Consider the following 856-nt stretch of genomic DNA (forward strand, 5'->3'; position numbering starts at 1 on the left):
TGGAGGTACTTTTTATTATTAGATCATTATATGTAAAGATTTAAGAACAACAACAATAACAGTAATGAAATAATGCTTAAAATAACACCTCTCCCTCATTCTACCTCTCCAATTACCTTGCCCTTATTCTTGTTAGTTTTAAAAATTCTTGTTCTTGTGGGGGTTATATCCATAGCTGTAAGCAAGGTGTTAGTGTAACTTTTTCTTGATTTATGAAACATAGGCATTATCATTTACTGCTTTTAAAGATGAAGACTTAGCTAACTTCCATGACCTCAATTTCCCTTCTTCTACTTAACTCTTAGCTAATATTTTAGTTTTCCAGTAGGTTAAGTCTTCAGTACTTGCTTCAGCAGCACATATGTTAAAATCGGAATGATAACAGATATGATCATGACCCCTGCTCAAGGATGACATGCAAATTAATGATGCATTGCATATTTTTATGGAATATTTTTCAGCCTTAAAAAAGATTGTACTTTAAGGGAAGACTCATGGAAACATGAGGCTAAGTGAAATAAGCAAGAAACAAAAGGACAAATATTTTATGATTCTACCCTTGTGAGATACCTAAAGTAATCAAATCATTGAGACAGAAAGCAGAATGGTGGTTGTCAGGGGCTGGGAAGTGGGGAAAATAGGACTTGTTGTTTAATGGATATGGAGATTTAGTTTGGAATGATGAAGAGTTCTGGAGATGAATGGTGATGATGTCTGTGCAACAATGTGGATATATACTTAATATCACTAAACTGTATATTCTTAAAAATTCTTAAAATGGTAAATTTTATTTTATTATTATTTTTTTTAAAGATTTGTTTATTTATGATAGACATAGAGAGAGAGAGAGGCAGAG

At 32.0% G+C, this 856-nt stretch overlaps 1 non-coding gene across 1 annotated transcript; it reads left to right on the forward strand.

Annotated features, from left to right (window-relative positions):
• Nucleotides 1-340: 340 nt before the first annotated feature.
• On the forward strand, nucleotides 341-445 carry LOC121474937. The gene has a single exon (XR_005983586.1). It is a non-coding gene; the product is annotated as a U6 spliceosomal RNA (small nuclear RNA).
• The last annotated feature ends 411 nt before the right edge of the window (nucleotides 446-856 follow it).

Source organism: Vulpes lagopus, chromosome 1 (genome assembly GCF_018345385.1).
Source record: "Vulpes lagopus strain Blue_001 chromosome 1, ASM1834538v1, whole genome shotgun sequence".
In the NCBI taxonomy this organism is placed as follows: Eukaryota; Metazoa; Chordata; class Mammalia; order Carnivora; family Canidae; genus Vulpes; species Vulpes lagopus.